The sequence below is a fragment of the Equus przewalskii genome, chromosome 2, assembly GCF_037783145.1.
Source record: "Equus przewalskii isolate Varuska chromosome 2, EquPr2, whole genome shotgun sequence".
Classification (NCBI taxonomy): Eukaryota; Metazoa; Chordata; class Mammalia; order Perissodactyla; family Equidae; genus Equus; species Equus przewalskii.
In genome coordinates this window covers 4,588,991-4,605,983 of record NC_091832.1, presented here as the reverse complement: position 1 = coordinate 4,605,983, position 16,993 = coordinate 4,588,991, and the positions used below count along the sequence as shown (strand labels likewise).

Below are 16,993 nucleotides of genomic sequence, written 5' to 3'. Positions count from 1 at the left end.
AGTGGATATGGGCTAAAGGGCTTCCGGGTTCCAAGCACTGGTCACCTTCAAAAATATCTTCTTTACATATTAACTTCTGCCTCTCCTGACTGTGTCATTTTGTGCACTCTCCCTACGTTTGTCCTCCCCCTGCCCTTTCATCATCATAGACCTGGAAACGTGCCCTGGAGGGCCCTACAGAGAAATTCCCATTGCTCAGTCTTCCCTTCTACAAGGTCCACTCAGGCCGGAGGGCAGAAAGCAAGTGCCGGGTCAAGAGCGGGGGCAGGGAGGCCAGCAAGCGGGCCCTGGAAGTTGTCCGGGGCAGAGACGGTGGTGGCTTGGACAGAACAGTGATGGGAAGGGAGAGAAATGAGGGAAACCCACAACAGTTAGGTGTGGTACGTGGGGGTAGGACTGGGAAGGAGGAGGGGGAAGTGAGTGCCATTGATGGGCATGTGGGACTGGGAGGGGACATCGGGGCGGGGCGGGGGTGGCAGGGAGTGGCAGGAGCGCAGCACATGGGATCCCCCGGATCAGGCTTTAGGGTCCACCAGGCAGCCAGCATCTGGCACAGAGCCTGTCACAGCACCTCTGGAGTTCTGGGCCCCAGAGATAACCTAGTGGAGACCCCCAGGGGGACTGTCTGAGGGTGCCCCAGGGGGCTCGGCCCTGGGGCATTGAAGACCCTGTGTGAATGCTCTGAGGCTGTCAGACTGGGCTCCTGGCCCTGGGGACACGGCCGTGGGAAGGTCACTGGAGCCCCTACTTTTCCTGTGGCCCGTGTGGCCTGGGAACCGCAGTGTGACTGTCCTCAATTGTCAGAGCACCGCAATTAGACTGTGATGGTGGGGCTCACCACCAGGTGGCGCTCATAGATTTCCTTTCTTTTCATTTTCCATCCCCGTGACAAATTTGAGATTCTCTTGTGTTGCTGAACAAATGGAACCCTGGCTTAGTCTTCTCGAGTTCCGAGGTGACTCGAGTGCTGTGGTGTTTCCCGTTCTACCGTGTTGTAACCGCCCCCAGCCTGGGAAATACAGGCTAGCGTTCCAAGACCAAAGCAAAGGTCCTCGGTCAACAACTCAGTTTGGATGGCAGCCGCCAGTTGCCCAGGAGTGCAGCCCGCTGACCAGCTGTGTGACCTTGGGCAAGTCACTGAACTTCTCGGAACCTCAGCTTTCCTAAAATGGGAAATGGGGATAATAATCATTCCTTTCTCACACAGTTGCTGGAGGAAGTAAGAACAAATGGAAGTAGCACTGTATTTTTTCTTAATCTGAGCTCCTCCAACCCAGCCCTACCACCTCAGCTGGAGTCTTCCAACCAACATGTCCAGAGCTTGCACTCTGCACCCCGCCCCGCGCCGGCTGCTGGGGAGGCAAAGACGACTGTGGGGCAGTGGCTGCCCTCGGGCGCCCACAGCCTGGGGAGTCTCCCACTGAGATGGGTCCTCCCTGGGCCCCGGATCATAAGTGATGCCCCTGAGGTCTCACGGCCAACGTGTGGCCCGTCTGGGGCTGGACCCTGAGAGTCCTAACTGCCGGCCCAAGATGACAAGAATTCAGAGCAGCGAGCTCAGCTCTCCCAGGTGGAACCAGATGCCCTCTGGCACCTGCCCAGTGCCTGTTAACACACCGGCATTAGGTTGGCTGGTGTGGTGAGTGAGGCTGCAGTCTGTGCTCCAACCTAGGAATTCACAAGGAAGCAGGGTCAGATTGCTTCCAGAAGCGACATGGTTTCCTGCAGGTCTGGGCCTTTGCAGAACCATAACAAGAGCCATCGTCCACTGGGTGAGTCAGGGCCTCTTGGGCGGTGGACCTCGCCGTGCACTTCTCCTTGAATAAAGTGCCGGGATGGGCTCCTCTCTGTGCAGACGGCCTGGTCTGCTTTCTGTTCTCAGGAAAGAGACGCCAAGTGAGCCGGGCTTTTCCTTGATGTCTGCACAGCCGGGGCAGACTGGACGTCAGCTTGGGCTGTAAGCAGCTCTTCCCAGGTGCCTGGCATCAGGGGCCCTTTCTGTCCCTTGTCAACAGGCTCTGCCGGCTTAGAAGTGCAGCACTGCGGTTAGGAGCACAGGCCTGGAGACACTGTGTGGGTTCACATCCCGGCCCTGCTACCGCTGGCTTGGTCGGCTGACTTACCTTCACCGTAGCTCAGTTTCCTCGTCTCTGAAATGGGCCACTGTGAGAATGAAGTGAGTTCATTTTGTAAAGTGCTTTAGAACAGCACCTGTCACATAAGTGCTCTGTGGGTGTCAGCTATTATGTGCCGTCTCCACCTGCCGTGCTTTGCCCTCTGCTGATGGGGACGCAATACAGAGCAGGGGACACAAACCTCTGTGAAGCAGCAGACGGCTGAAGCCCGGTACCTCGGTGACTTGTGAGGCTCTGAACAGCCACAGAAGGCAGAGATGCCATCCTCATTCGACCGATGAGGAAACAGAGGTGCATCGTGGGGAAGTAGCTAGTGCCAGGTCACCTCTGCTGCAGAGAAGGGCCCCATCCTTGGCCCCCAGGCTGGTGCATTCTCCGCTGTCCTCCTTATCTTCCTGCCCAGGACCCTGGCCCTCAGCTGCCTCTGGGTCGCCCTCCCGCTCTAATCTGTGTGACCCGGGAGCTGGGACAGACACTGGGCGTGTTAGAGTAAGTGATGCTGGCTGCTCTCCCAGCGCGAGTTCTCGCTCACCTCCCAGTTCAGTGCAGGCCGGGTGTGAGGAGGGCTCTGCTGCACACAGTTGCTCACGGGCCCGGGGTCCTGTCGTCTAGTGACCTTCCATTCTCCAGGGACTCTGAGTCCCCCTGGACCTTCTGCACTGGGTCAATCAATAAAGGAAGAGCAAGAGTGTGGAGGATTGCTGAGGGGCTTTATAGGTGGGGACTGTGTCTGCTTCATCTGAATCTCACACCGCCCAGGACACACAAAACACGTGTTTGCTGAAATGAGGGGCCCACGTGGAAGAGCTTGGAGGACACCTTGGGAAAGGTCTGGAAGTGTTCACAAAAGGAGCACATCTGAGTTGGGTCTTAAAGGGTGAGCGGGAGTTCCCTGGATGAAGTGAAAGGGAAGGGCATCCTGAACAAGGGGAACAGATGTGCAAAGGCACATGGACAGGACAGGTAAGGGGCCCGTGTGGCAGGGGCACAGGGTGGGAGGTGGGGGAGAGGTGACCAGGACTGGAGTTTGTAGGTTCCTGTTCCTCACTGTTTCCTATCCTTCAAGTGCCAGCCCAGCCTCCCCCCTAGGACTCGAGGACACGGGGAGCCTCCTCTGTCCCTGGAAGCACTGATATTCAGGCTATTTCAGCTGGAACCATCCAGCGTGACCCTCACAGTAGCCCAGTGGGCGGGAAGAGGCTGTGTGATTATGGTCTCCATTACTTTCATTGTCTAATTGTTTCCTGCTGGTTTATAGAAAAACCCAACCAGCTGACTTTTGTTTACTGACCTTGGGTATAGTGAACTTGCTAAGTTCATCTGTAGATTCTTCTGGATTTGCTATACAGACAAGCACATCATGTGCAGACAATGAGTTTTATTTTTTTCCTGTATAATCCTTACACATTTTATTTCTTTTCCTTACTTATTTCCCTGGCTAGGCTCTCCAGTAAAATGGGATAGAATCAGTGTTGGCAGACATCCTTGTCTCTTTCCTCATCTCAGGGGGAAAGCTTTCAATATTCTCCATTAAGGATTATAACGGTCAGCTGTGGCTGCTAGAACAAAACACCATAGCTTGGGTGGTTTAAACAACAGAAATTTGTTTCTTATAGTTCTGAAGGCTGGGAAGTCCAAGATCAAGATGCTGGCGAGGCAGCTTCCTTCTGAGGCCTCTTCTCTTGGTTTGTAGGCTGCCGCCATCTTGCTCTGTTTTCACATGACAGGAGAGAGAGCTCTCTGGTGTCTCTTCCTCTTCTTAAAAGGCCACTAGTTCTATCAGACCAGGGCCCCACCTTAATGACCTCACTTAACCTTAGTTACCTCCTGAAGGCCCTGTCTCCAGATATAGCCATAATGGGGGTTAGGATTTCAGCATAAGAATTTTGGAGGAACACAATTCCATCCATAGCAAGTGTGTTACTGTAGAGTTTTTTCGAGTAGATACCTTTTATCAGGTTAAGTAAGTTTCCTTCTATTCTAGTTTGCAAAACATTTTTTTAAAATCATGAACTGGAATTGAATTTTATCAAATGATTTCTCTACTTTTGTCAGGATAATCTTATAGATTTTTCTCCTTTGTTCTGTTATTAAGATATCAGTCGTTCTAGACTGACTTTGCGTTTTGCCCCCCAGAGGACATGTGACAATGTCTGTGACATTTGTGATTGGCTCAGCTGGGGGTGTGTGTTGCTGGTATCCTAGTAAGTAGAAGCTGGGTGTTAAATATTCTACAATGACAGCACAGCCCCCACATCAAAGAGTTATCCAACCAAAAATGTCACTAGTGCCCAGGTTAAGAAATCCTGATTTACACTGATTCATTTTTGAATGTTGAACCAACTTGCCTTTTGGAAATAAAATGAACTTGGTTGTGATGTGATATTTAAAAATGCTGTGGTGCTGCCTTTGGCTGGGGCTGGGAAGAACCCTTCCCCGGAGCCCAAGGGGAGGGGCTGGCGGTGTGAGCAGGAGATACCTGTGCCCCTGGATCCTCAGAGCTCGGTCCGGGGTCAGCGGAGGAGTCCCCAGGCCTCTGGAGGGGATCTCTGAGTGCAGAACTGGGAGTCGGAGGGGAGCTTTGAGCAGCATCCTTCTGATTGGCCCCCGAGATCACGGCGGTAACGTCAGACCAGAGAGGGAGTGATGCGCTGCTGGGCAGGAAGACGAGAGACAGAAAAGGTGGAGAACAGAGCTGGGTCCCAGGGGAGCAGAGCTGGGAGATGACATTCATGTGGAGTGGCTCCGGGAGAAAAGAGCTCTCCAGGCGAGTCCTCTGGCGCCAGCTGTGTTCGCTGCTCACCTTGAGGGTCTGTGAAGTGTGGGAGGCAGAGGGGGTGAGGCTGGCTTTGAGAACCAGGAACCAAGTGGACCATATGGTGTAGTTTAAAAATGTTCATCCTCTTGTGCTTGGTGTGAGCGTCCCTCCGTTCCTCCCTCGCTCAGACAGTCCCCGCGCTGGATGTGCCTGCCCTGCGTGACGCACTGTGCTAGGTGCTGGCTTACTGGGATGGAAGTTTCCCATCTCTGCAGAACACGGTCTAGTCACGGAGAAAGAGCGAGAAGCTGGCACTCTGCTGGGAGCACAAAGAGGGCACCCATCCACTCTGGGAAGTGACGCCTCGGCCGGGCAGGGAAGGAGGAGGGGGCGAGGGGTGTGCCAGCAGAGGAGGCAGCATTCGCAGAGCCTCGCGGGCGGGAGGACCTTCAGGTTGCTCTTGATTATGGAGGAAGCCCAGCTTCGGGGGAAGGCACCAAGGATCTGGACAGGCACTGAGTCAGAGAGCAGTTTGGTGGAGTGGAAAAAAGTCAGGCTTTGATTCCTCTGTGTGGCCTGGGGCGAGTTACTTAATGTCTCTGAGCTGTTTTCTCTTCTATAGCATAGACATAATAGTTCTTTCCTCTTGGGAAAAGTTTTGTTAGGGATAATAAATAATTAGGAATCATTAATTAGGAAAATGAACATAAAATAACTAACATATTGTTCGGCACATAAAAAGCATTCAAGAGCAATTTATTTAGTCAGTTCCAAACAGCCATTTCCCCCTGAAATTTTAACATTTCTGATATTGTGATTCATTGGCATCTTACTGTCAATAAAATATGGTAGCTCTTCAGAGTATCGAGAATAGAGGCCAGCAAACTTTTTCTGTAAAGGTCCAGATAGTAAATATTTGGGGTTTGAGGGCCACAAGGTCTCTGTCACAACTTCTCTGTTGTTGTAGTGTGAAAGCAGCCATGGACAGCACGTAAATGAACGAGCGTGGTTGTGTCCACTAAAACTTCGTCCGTGGACACTGCTTTTGAATTTCACATAGCATTCATGTGTCACAAAATATTATTATTATTTTGAGTTTTTTCCCAACTGTTTACAAATGGAAAAACTCTTCCTAGTTCCCAGGCCATACAGAGACAGGCGGTGGGCTGTATTTGCGCTGCTGCACCCAGAACACAGCAACATCTACCGGGAGCTGGGCAAGAACTGCTTTCCGTAAACGTCGGCGCGCTGTGCCTCTGTTACTATGTGGAAAGTTTCCAGATGTTTTTCAAGCCTTACCAGGAATTGTTTGTAATGATGCTTGGGGGTGTGTAGAGGCAATTGAATCTAGAAACTCAGCCGGGGCAGACCGGAATCAGGGATGTTTTCCCGGAGGAGGCGACCCACGAGCTGAGTTCTGCAGGTTGAACTGAAAGCGTGGCGTGGGGCTGGGGAAGCACAGACTGAACCGTGAAGCGCCCCGCACATGTGAGGAGTCGGGCGTGGCTGTGGGCTAGGTGCCCAGGCCGGGGGCCGCGCAGAGAGGTGCAGCCAGATCGTGCCAGGCCTTGGACACTGGGCAAAGGACTTTTATTTCAAGGCAGGTGTTCCTAACTTAAGGTCCATAGACTGGACTTCAGAAGGTCTACAAATCTCCTGAAATGGTATGCAAATTTTGTAAGGATGTTTATTTTTCTAGGGAGATCTATGCCTTTGATCAAATTCTCAAAGGGGCATGTGATCCCCGACTTAAAGTAAGATGAACACTAACCTGAGTGAGAACCGTTTGCAGCAGACACCACCAATCAGGGCGGCTGCCTACCTCTCTGAGTCTCCCTCAGCTCGAGGAAGGCCCTGATACGCAGGGATGGGCCCGACGTGGTCGTTCCCTTGCTGCACGGCCCCACTGCCTGGCCACGGTTGGTTGGTCCAGGGGTGGGCACCTCATTCAAGTGAGTGTCCCTGGGTTTTTTTTAAACCTAGAGGCAAAGTGGCAGATGGTGCTGGTGATGACAGAGAGAAGATAAGGCTTGGGAATGGCAGGTGCCATGTTGCCATCCCATGGGGGAAACTGATGCGAATTAGGAGAGAATGAAATCAGGATATCAGGAAAGCAGAAATACAGAGCCTCAGCTGAGAATCCCAGTGGAATTTGAGTGGAGGTGGCCTGGTCTCCATTCCTGCCCTTTCCACAATTAGTTGAGCTCGTCCAGCGTCCTAACATTAAATTGATTCTTGCCTAATTTAATCACATTTGGGGTTTCTGATGAACTAAACGATCTTAAGCAGAGGGGGATGGCACGATCAGAGCAGAGTTTAGAGTAGATACTCTGGCTGCCATGAAGGGGTGAACTGGACCGAGGAGGCAGGACCAGGAGGGAAGCTGTTGCGGTGGTCTCCAGGAGAGCCTAGAGCAGAGCTGGGGGTCTCAGCACAGAGAGAGGGATGGCTGTGAAAGACGTTTTCAAGGCAGAGTCAGCAGACTTGGTCATCGATGAGATGTGCAGAGTGAAGGAGGAGAAGGGACCGGACGGGCACTGAAACCTGAAGAGGATGCTGAGGTCGCAGCCCTGTGGGGTTGGGAATCCAGGGAGGGGCCTGAGGTTCAGGAGAGAGCTTCTAGGCTGCACGTGGAGACTTATCCACTTAGAAGTAGTAACCGAAGGCGTGGCGTGAAGCAGGTTGTCTAGGACAGAGCAGAGAGGACCAAAGCATCCTCTGCTCCGTCCAGCGAGGTCAGAGGACACCTGGTCACCGAGGGGTGGGGGTCACAGACCTCTGCCCAGGGACTGCGGGGTTGGGGCTGGGCTGTATGTTTCTTCTCCGGGGGGCAGCGCCCTCCTCTGCAGGCTGGAGAAGAGGGAGCCAGGGCTCGCTTGGCTGTGTATGTCTTCCCCCACCTTTTGTTTTTTAGGGGCAAAGTAGCATGGGATTAGGCAGGTAGTAATGTTCTGTGCCTGCTGGGAAGAGAAGGGCGGCTACTGAGGGCTGTGGGGTTAGTGGGGGGCGAAGAAGAGAGCCAAAGGAGAGATTGAAGGCAACAGAAAATCCCCACATGGCCCAAAGGGGATTGGGGGGCGGGGTGGAGAAGCAGAGCCCAGTGTAGGCGGGGCCACGTGTGTGGTGGGAGAACAGGGGCTGAGGGTCAACAGGCCTTGATTGCCTTCGGGTTCCTCCAGCCCTCTGAGGCCCCATCTGTGAAGCAGGAATAACAAGGACTTTCCTTGCTGAACAGTTGTGGGAATTACAAATAACCGATAAAGCTCGGGTATCCCTTGCAATCTGAACTCTCATTATCTGAATACTCAGTGTGATGACTTGCAGAATTGTTACCCAAACGTCACTGCCCTGACGGAACCCCAACCTGAGGAGCCAGCTCGGGCACCAGTGAGAATGTTTAAGCCATGAGGGAGCCCTGGTGAGAGCATGCGGGGCCCCAAAGTCCTGTTTCAGTCTGTTCTCCATTGGTCACACCCTTTTATTGCATTGTTCAAACGCATTATTGCTGGCATCTTCCTCACGTGTTAAGTGAAAATACCTTCTAGGAAATTGGAAAACCTGTGATGGAAGTGGGCGAGCTTAAGTGGCCTCGAAAGGCCCTCCTTCAGTGGGAGGAGCAGAAGTCGGGCGGGACGAGGGGGCACTTGAAGGGAACGAGCTGGACCATGACGATGTGCCCGTCATCCCCCATGCCCGTGCCAGGCAGGCACACCGACGGTGACCAGGTGAGCATGGTTGTGACTCGAGCAGATGGATCACACTGACGGTGCACTGAGCAGAGCCTGGAGCCCAGAGCTGAAGGACTGTCAGCATAGGAAAAGCAAGCAGACAGCTACTTTGGTTTATTCCATCCCAACGATTCATCTCCGCTTCAGCACTGGGTCACTGCCACGTGCTGCCTGAGTCTGAAGTGTCGGGAAGAGGAGGCGTCCACCGGTTCCTGGAACGTGGACACAGACCCACCTCAGGCAACCTCACTCCCACCTGGGAGCCACCATCCCCTCCGTGCCCTGCACCTCGCCCAGGCAACTCTCCTATGGATTAGTGCGACTATTCCAATTGGCTTACTTATTTATTTTATTATGCTAAGTGGTTCTTGTGCTTGATGCATATTTAACATACCGTTTTATTGTAATTTACACTACAGTACCTCTTCACTGGCAGACGCTAGAATGTGTGTCCAACACTGTAGTCCCATTGTGCGTCACTAACATCCACTGAGGTCAATCCTTCACATTGTGTAGAAATCCTTAGTGGTTTGTTCAATAGATGTTTAAGAGTATTTTAGGGTTATTCGGAAAATTGGCTGGGCTCTTTAGGTGGGCTGTGAACACAATATAAATTTTTCTGTTTAAAATAATGGAATATAAGCTCCTGCTGGCCAAGTTTTCTCCAGTTGCCTGGGGAGCCACAGTGATTAAGGGGCCTTCAATTGTTCCAAAGAACAATTTGGAAGCTTCCAGAGTGATGAGAGGAGACAAACACATCCTGGAGTTGTTAGCTCAACGGCCTAAGGGACCTAGTCCCAGAGCGTCAGGGTCAAGGGGAGGGGCCCTGGCAGAGCAGATGGGCCCACCCTCCCATCCGACCTGGAGGGGGAAGTGGTGGCCTGCCCGGGAAGGCGCTGGCCCAGGGCCGCAGGGTGAACTGACAAGTAAGTGAAGCCAGGTCTCCTGCCTCCAGTGTCAGTGCTTTTCCCACTTCCCCTGGTCTAAAACTCCTCTGGTCCCACCATCTCAGTTACTGATGGGGAAACTGAGGCCACACGGAGGAATGATTCGGCCAGGCTCACTCCGCAGGCTAGTGGCAGATTTGAGAGTAAAATCAGAGCTCTCAGGCCTCTCAGCTGCCTTAGAAACTGCAGCGCAACCCCTCATTTCACTGTCGAGAAACCGGGCCCAGAAAGGGTAGCAGGTGATGAAACTTCTCCCAGACTCTGGCCTTGCTGCCCCTGGTGTCCATGCTTGGGGGAGTGGAGGTGCCACGCCCCGAGCCCTGAGCCGGGAGACAGGGCCTCTTAGGGGGAACCGTGATTTGGTTTGAATGGGCTGAGCGTGAGTTCTTATGGGACATCAGATGTTGGGTGAGTGGGGCTGGGGTCGGAGTGGATTGGCCAGGAGGTGGGAAAGGGGCTCTTCAGAAACCCAGGGTGAGAGCTGGGTGATTCTGTGAGAGCCTCCACACGCCTGTAGAGGAGGCACTGACTCCAGGAGCAACCGGAGCCCAGGACTCCTGTCAGACGTGGATGGGAACACGAGCATTAGTGAGTCCAATACAGGAGAGGAGCGGGGAGAGGAAGAAAGGGAATTCAGCCCCAGAACAGAGTCCCAGAGCTTGAAAGGACCCCAACTTTTTACAGATAGGGAAACGGAAGCTGAGAGGGGGCAAGGACTTGGCCAAGGCCACCAGTCACAGTCAGGCCCCAGCCAGCCCCTCCTGCCTGCTAGGCCAGCTCTCTTCCCTCGTCCCCATTTCCGCATGTTGAGAATAGCTCTCCACACTGACCTGGGCTTGCTGTATCTTTCTCAAGATCTCTGGAAGCAGAGGGAGCGGCTGGCTTTTTCCAGGAATCTGAGCCCTTTCATGTGTCTGCCGGAGCAAGGCTGTCGCCAGCCCTCCATCCACACGCCCTCCCGTCTCTCAGCCCTTTGTTTCGGCTCCCAGACAAGGTTTCCTCCTCCACGGGCACACATCTCCCCAGTCTCAGCCCTCCCCAAACAGGGGCCCAGGGCCATCTCACTTGGGCAGAAAATGCCTTCCAAGGAAGTAGAGGCCTTGAGCTTCTAATCCTTTTCTTACCCGCAGACAGCAGTTTCCTTTTTTAGATCATGAACTCACAGAAGGCAGCTCCTTGCCTTTCCATGAATAGACTGTCTCCCAGGCACAGAATTCCAGGAACCTGTCGGGCCGCTGGAGACTACCGGCGGCGTGCCTTTCAAGGCCGGCTGCAGGGGAAGAGCACGTCCCTTTCAGGGTGCTGGAGCCAGCTCTGAGTCTGAAAAATTCATGCTGGCACCAGGTCTGGTGCCACTCTGGACCCAACAGAAATCTCGGGAATTCCCCATAACCTCATTCCCCCACCTTGGCATCTTCCATACTGACGCGTTCTCCCCTTCATTTAACAATATTTATTGATCACCTACTAAGTGTCTAGCCTCTTCTAGGCACTAGAATTTTGGGGATATCAGATAAAACAGACAAAGGGCCCTGCTCTCAAGGAATGAATATTTTAAGAGGGAAATAAATGGTTAAAAGAGACCTCTGTTCTGTTTTACATATATATTCAGAGGCAAGAGGTGTTGGATGGCCTGAGTTTAAACCTGCTGTGTTCTCGGATCTTGGGTGGCTCTTTTAACTTCTCTGAGCCTCAGTTTCCCCAGTGCTAAAGTGGAGACAAAAATTCCTACCTTATCCTCAATCAGTTCAATGTCGAGTTACCATATGATCCAGCAAGTCCGCTCCTGGGCTACACACCCGAGGGAAATAATAACACACGTCCGCACAAAAACATGTACATGAATGTCCATAGCAGCAGAAGTCATAATAGCCAAAAAGTAGAAACAACTCAAATGTCCATCAACTGATGAATAGCTTAAAAAAATGTGGTATATCCATGCAATGAAATACTATTCAGCAATTAAAAGGAACAAAGTACTGATATATGTTACAACACGGACAAACCTTGGAAACATTAAGCTGAGTGAGAGAAGCCAGACGCAAAAGACCACATGTTATACATTTCCATTGATATGAAATGTCCAGCGTAGGCAAATCCATGACACGGAAAGGAGATTCCTGGTTGCCTAGGACTGGGGGATGGAGAAATTAGAGTGGGATGGTCAAGGGGTATGAGGGTTCTTTTTGGGGTAATGAAAACATTCTAAAATTGATTACGGTGATGGATGCAGAACTCGGTGAATACACTAAAAGCCACTGAATTGTACGCTTTAAATGGGTGAGTTTTATGGTAAGTGAATTATATCTCAATAAAGCTGTAAAAAAAAGAGTTCCTACCATACTCTTTGAGGACTAAATGACCTAAGTATACAGCGCCCCTAGCATAGTGTCTGGCATTCGGTAGACAGTCAGTGGATGCTAACTTTTAGTCTGTTGATAACCTTTAATAAGCTGGTTTACACAAAAGCTTACAAAAATGTCTCGTCAGCATAAGAATGCTGTAACCTTCAGTGATCAGCGTCGTGCCTTGAGCAGATGGTCCTTCCTTGTCCCCAGTGCCAGCCCTGTCTTTGTGGAAATCCTCTCCCATCACAGCCCAGCTCAGAGCCCCTCTGCGGAGCCTCCCTGTTGGTCCACCCGGAAATCCTGGGGTGTCCTCTGTAGTGTCCCCAACAAGCCCGGCTTGTTCCTGAATTCTTGGTGAGCACTGTCTCTCCCGGGGTCCCGCCTCATTTTACAAGTGAGGAGGCCCAGAGAGGTGTGGCCTCTTGCCCCAGATTGCACAGCACGTTAGTGGCAGGGCTGAGCCAGAGGCCAGGGCAGGGGCTGGCAAACGTTTTCTGTAAAAGTCCAGATAGTAAATATTTTAGGCTTTAGGGGCCATATGGTTTCTGTCACAACCGCTTACTTCTAACACTGTAGCAGCACAAAAGTAACATGTAAAGAATGAGTGTGGCTGCGTTCCAATAAAACTTTATTTATGACACTAAAATTTGAATTTCATTAAATTTTCATGCATCATGAAATATTATTCTCCTTTTGGTTTTCTTCAACCATTAAAAAAATGTGAAAACCATTCTTAGTTCACAGGCCATACAAAAACAGGCAGTGAGCCAGATCCGGTCTGTGCGGCAGTTTGCCAACTCCTTCTCCCCCCACCCAGGTGCCTGACTCCCAGCCCAAGGCATCGACGATTCTCCGTGGCGGCGAGGAGGCTCTGGCCATCAGGAGTCTGGGGCTGGGTCCCTGTCATAGTCCAGATTAGCTGTGTGACTTCAGGCAACTCACTTTCCTTTTCTGGGCTTATAAAATAGAGATCAAAGCAGATCCACCCTTTCTGCTCCTCACGGACAAGAGACGTTCTGGTGAGTTTGGTTCGGAAGTGACATGTTAGAATTCCTGAGACTTTTCTACAGCATATGGGAAAACAGGGTTGAATTTCTAGACTCTCAGGTTTATTTTCCCTTATATTTCTTTATATCACATTCTGTATTTATCTATTTTCCCTCCTGTCTCTGGAACACAGTTGGAAATCCTTTGAGCCACCAGTCTCCAAAGCCTGCCTAAGACGTGCAGACCAGGGCTTCTCACCTCAGCACTCGACACCTGGGACCAGATCATGCTTTGTTGGGGGCTGTCCTGTGCATTGTAGGGTGTGAGCGCATCCCCAGCCTCTACACACCAGACGCCAATAGTATCGCCCCACCTACCACAGTTGTGACAACCAAAAGTGTCTCCGTTCACTGCTAGATGTCCTCTGGAGGGGGAGGGGGTGCAAAATCGCCCCTATTTGAGAATCCTGCCCTAAACCGCCTCTTTGCTGAAGCGAAACCTCAGGATCCTGTTGCTGTTTGGCATTAAGGAATGTGCTCAGAGATCTTTCCTTAAAGATATGCCCGCTCCTTAACCTTGGCTTGGATTTTGAGATGCTCTCTCCTCTGTGAGCCTTCTTCCCTCCCTATGGACACGCGCCATGTTCCTAGGCAGGGGACAGACCAACCCCGCACCACACATCCCATGCTGTTCACGACATGTGTTGGTGCTGGGCATACTGTGTGCCGGCTTTGAGATGGCACGGGGTGGGCGGTGGGGCAAGTCATGAGAGGTGCAGCCCTGCCCTCAGATGCTGTCAGTATGGGGGCCAGATACGTAAGCGGACACTTAGAACGCAGTGAGATATGGAGAGACGTTCATGAGGGACTGTATTGAGTGAAAATGAAAGCCTATTAGAAACAGTATGCGATGCGGGATCAGATTTTTGTAAGATGCACACATTTGGAAAGCATTACATCAAAATGTCACACGGGGCCAGCTCCGTGGCCGAGTGGTTGGGTTCACGCGTTCCGCTGTGGCGGCCCAGGGTTCGGATGCTGGGCGCGGACATGGCATCGCTCGTCAGGCCACACTGAGGCGGCGTCCCACATCCCACAACTAGAAGGACCTGCAACTAAGATATACAACTGTGTACAGGGGGGGGTTGGGGAGATAAAGCAGAAAATAAAAAAAAAGATTGGCAACAGTTGTTAGCCCAGGTGCCAATCTTAAAAAAAAAAAAAAAATGTCACAGTGGTTGGGTCTAGGTGGCGTCCCGGAAAAGGATGCTGGATCCCTGCCTGGGAGGCAGGAGGTGGGGGAGGGAGGGAGGCTGCTCTTCCAAGAAGATCATGGATTCTCTCAGTGCTTCTCTTCTACTAACAGATAAAATAATGACAACAATAATAATAGCCAACGCGACTAAGCACTTACTATGTGCCAAGCACTGTTGCTAAGCCCGTGATATAGTAACTCACTTAATCCCCATAACGACCTGAGGAGACCCGCCTGATTCCGGTTCTTATGTCTCCTTGCTTCTCCAAATGTGGCCGTGGGCTCCAGAATCACCTGCCCGAGACAGGGGGTGGGGGGGGTGAGGGGTGGGGGGTGGGGGGAATGTGCAGAGCCTGTGTAGATGGGGCTGCGTTTAGGGAACTGTGTTTTTCCTTTACAGGGCTGGAGACTGTTCTTTACCTGTGAAGGGGGATGTTCTGATTTGTCTTAACTAACTGATACTTTCTAAATTTCCTGCAATATCCAGCTATTTCTTTTTAGTGCAGAAGAAGGGAAGGCATGTAGTTTCATTTCTGTAAACATCCTCAGGGCTACGGTGGATGATCTGTGAAGTCCTGTGGGAGCCTGAAAGAGGGACCAAGTAATTTGGCTTTGGAATGCACCCAAAGTCACCCAGAGAAGGTGACCTGTGACCTGAGTCTTAAGGGAAACACCTGAGCTCACCAGGCGAAGCTGGTGAGGAAGAAGGACCCGTGCAAGGGACACAGTGCACAGGGAGCTCAGGAGCGCACGGAGGGACGCAGGGAATGCGCTGGGAGGCGGACAGGGACCTGCTCACGGCGTGGGTACTTGGGAGCCGGGCCGTCACTCTGAGGGCCTCGGGAGCACTGGCAGGTTCAGGCAGGTGAGGCACCCATCGGGTGCTGGTTTGGAAGCACCAGCTGATGCGTATGAAGGGCAGACGGCCTGGGGGAGGCAGGCCAGGATGTAACTGAGGAGGGGACACTGTGGCACAAAGGGAAAAGCCCACATGGATCTGGAAGGTTCAGACGGATGTGGATTCCAGTGCCTCTTCTCCACTTCCCCACCCCCCACTTAATTAGCTGTGTGACCCCCGAGCAAGGCACTTCTCTCTCAGCCCCAAGGGCTCAGCTGAGGTGACAATGAAATGGGAGAAGCGGCTGGCTGGTGACGTGTAATAAGTGAGTGCAAGTGGTAGCCCCTTCTCTACCCCCTTGAGTCAGAAGCTGGCGACAGATCTCCTCTGAGTCGCCAGCTGGAGCCAGAGAAGGCCTGAGGCTGCTCCGCAGAAAGGGCCTCGAAGCTTGCCCAGGCCTGCGGGGCTCCCCTCGGCGCCTGGCATCACGGCAGGCCTGGGGCTGACACCAGGGCTGCCAAAAGTGGGGAAGAGGAAGACAGAGCCAGAAGAATTGGGCTAATCCCCAGGTTCTGATCAGCACCCGGTCCCAGCCCCCTCGGGTCCCGGCAGGGTCTGGCTGGGTCCTGAGCAGAGTCCCTGCCCTCAGGGAGGCCACCGTCACTAAGGAGACCCACACGTGGAGCCACTGTGTACTGGGAGAGGCCTCAGGCCAGCTCCTCGTGGATAAGGTCTTGTTAAGTAGCTATGAAGCCCTCACAGCCCCCTTGGGAGGAGGGGCCATTGTCTCCACTTTATAGATAAGGATACAGCCAGAGTCTGCCAGCCTGGAAGTGGCTGAATGAGGAAAGAAGTCGAAACCTGTTCAATGCCAGGGCCCGAGCATCCAGCCTGGGCCAGGGGACTCAGGCTTAAGCAGGGTCGGGATGTGCCCCGGCCTGGACCTCAGCTTTCCCAACCTGTGACTTACCCCTGGGCCCACTGGCAGGGAGGGGGGTGTCTTGACCAGTGAGGCGCCCATGACCTGCACGGATGCCCCTGCAGAAGTGAGTGGGGCTTCACGGCCTCCCACTTCCCCTCATACCTTCTCTAAGCAGGCCCCTAGCACCAGACGGCCGTGGTGGCCTTCAGCCCACATGCAGGCTGCGCAGAGCAGAGCTGAAGGCACCCTGCTCCAGGCCGGCTTGGTCCCGTCTCAGCACAGCCACCTCCGAGCTTCGGAGCCTCACCCGGGCCTTTGCCCTCTCTGAGCCTCAGCTGCCGGTCTGTAAGATGGGCTCATTTATACCGACCACATGCATCGTGAAGAGGAAAAGAGGTAACACGTACAAGGACCTCACTGGGGAGAGGAGTCGGCGCTCAGAGAACGCTAATGCTCTTGGGTGGAATATTTCCTCCGAGACAAGGAGTTTGGAAATCAGGGGCCTGCGCCCTGCCACTGACCTGCTCCGTGACTCTGAGACGGTGGCTTCCCCTCTCTGAGCTTCAGATCCCTGCTGGACAGGTGCTCCGACCTTCTGTGCCCTGGGCAGGGAGGAGAGTTGGTCCCATCAGCTGGATGGGAACTCCTCGGCCTGGCTGAGGGGAACCCGGCCCAAGCGCCCTGACTTGTTGGAGCAGCAGGAGACAAAAGAAAACCCAGACCCTGGCTGGTCCAGACCGCCTCCCTTTGACCCACATGAACGGTCAAGCTTGCCCAGGCTGAGACTGTCCAGCCTTTGCTCATGCTGCTCCTTCAGGCTGGGGCACCCGACCCTTCTCCCCTAAGACAGCTCGGGTGTCCTCCCACGAGGAGTTCACACCCCGCGGGGGGCTTCCTCCCGCCCACTCCACCAGTCCACACAAACGGCCTGAGCCTGCGTGCGTTCCCTCCGGAGCCAGCGCTTCACAGCCCTGCTCCGCTCGGCCGGGCCCGCGGACCGTGAGCCGGGGCCACCAGCGCGAAGGTTCGGAGAAGCTGGGTCACTCCCTGCTCTCGGGCCTGCTCTCCGGCCCGGG

General features: G+C 53.1%; 1 long non-coding RNA gene across 1 annotated transcript; it reads right to left on the bottom strand.

Annotated features, from left to right (window-relative positions):
* Positions 1-5,619: 5,619 nt before the first annotated feature.
* Positions 5,620-10,679, bottom strand: LOC103566199 (uncharacterized). The gene is made up of 3 exons (XR_548438.2): positions 10,399-10,679; positions 9,044-9,217; positions 5,620-8,833 (listed from the first exon to the last, which is right to left on the bottom strand). It is a non-coding gene; the product is annotated as an uncharacterized lncRNA (long non-coding RNA).
* Between the last annotated feature and the right edge of the window lie 6,314 nt (positions 10,680-16,993).